Here is a 1,177-nt window from a genome sequence, read left to right as displayed (position 1 = left end):
AATCAGGATCAAGGTGGAGAGGAAACCATTTAGTTCAGTCATCACTGTAGGTAGACACTCTCTCACAGACACATGTTAAAGCAAAAGTTCAGAGATCTGACCTCTCTGGCCCCAGGCTGATGGTCTCTGACTCTTGCCAGTACCCTTTCACCTCTCCAGTCCTTTCTCAGACTCCAAGAACACACTGGGTCCTCAAACAGCTCATGCAGCTGCTCCTTCTGTCCCCCGACATTTCCTGCTCCCTCTCACTCCTAGAATAGTTTCTCTACATTCTGGAGGGCTTGTAGTAACTAGATATCTGGACATTTAATGTTTTTTTTTTTTGTAACTCCTTTAGGTAAAATTATCAATTCTATTTATTAAATAGAATGTGGATCATGATATTAGAAGATATAAGCATTTTCTCATGACTAATGAATTGAATAAATCAGACTCACCCTCAAGAACAGCATTCATATAGCATGACTTCATTGGTTAAGGGAAGATCTGACAAATACCCCCTTGGTGGCTGGTGTCTGAAATTACTTTAAGGAGAAAAAGATACTCTATAAATGAGTTAAAGTTTAAAGAATAAAAATAGCACTATAAAGAAAAGGACAACTGATTGAGATCAGATCTTCTCTCATGGGGGTAGTAAGGGAGGTAGTAAGAAGGAGGATGGCTAAACTACAGGAGACGTTAGAAGAGAGCAACTCTGGAAAAATTTTGGTTCATGGCAGCTTAGTTTAATATTAATCATGTTGGAACTTAGAGGCATTACATATTCTATTTATTTCTGGGAACAATAGTTCTGCACCATGTTGAGAAGGCCATTCAATATTATTATTTTACTTAACCAGTTGTATAAGGCATCTTATTTTGTGCAAGCTCCAAATTATTCTACACTTTTGGTTTTAACTACCTCACAGTATTTCACTCAGTTTTCGACAGATGTTTATAAAATACCTACCTAGTGTCAGCCACTGCAACAACAGCTGAGGAGGAATAAAACAAATTACATATGTTAAAGTGTGTGGAGTCTGCTAGAAATTCTACTTTTTAAGAGTTAAAATTTTAAAAAAAGTGGTAAATGGTATACTGCTGTATGTAGTGTAGAATAGAGAAGAAAGAAAAATGTGCCTAAATTTGACTTTCTGAGGTGAAGGAAGCTAATAGAGGTGCTATATGACATCCTTTA

Source organism: Pan paniscus, chromosome 22 (assembly GCF_029289425.2).
Source record: "Pan paniscus chromosome 22, NHGRI_mPanPan1-v2.0_pri, whole genome shotgun sequence".
Classification (NCBI taxonomy): Eukaryota; Metazoa; Chordata; class Mammalia; order Primates; family Hominidae; genus Pan; species Pan paniscus.
The sequence above is the reverse complement of the archived record's forward strand: the minus strand, read 5'-3'. Positions refer to the sequence as shown.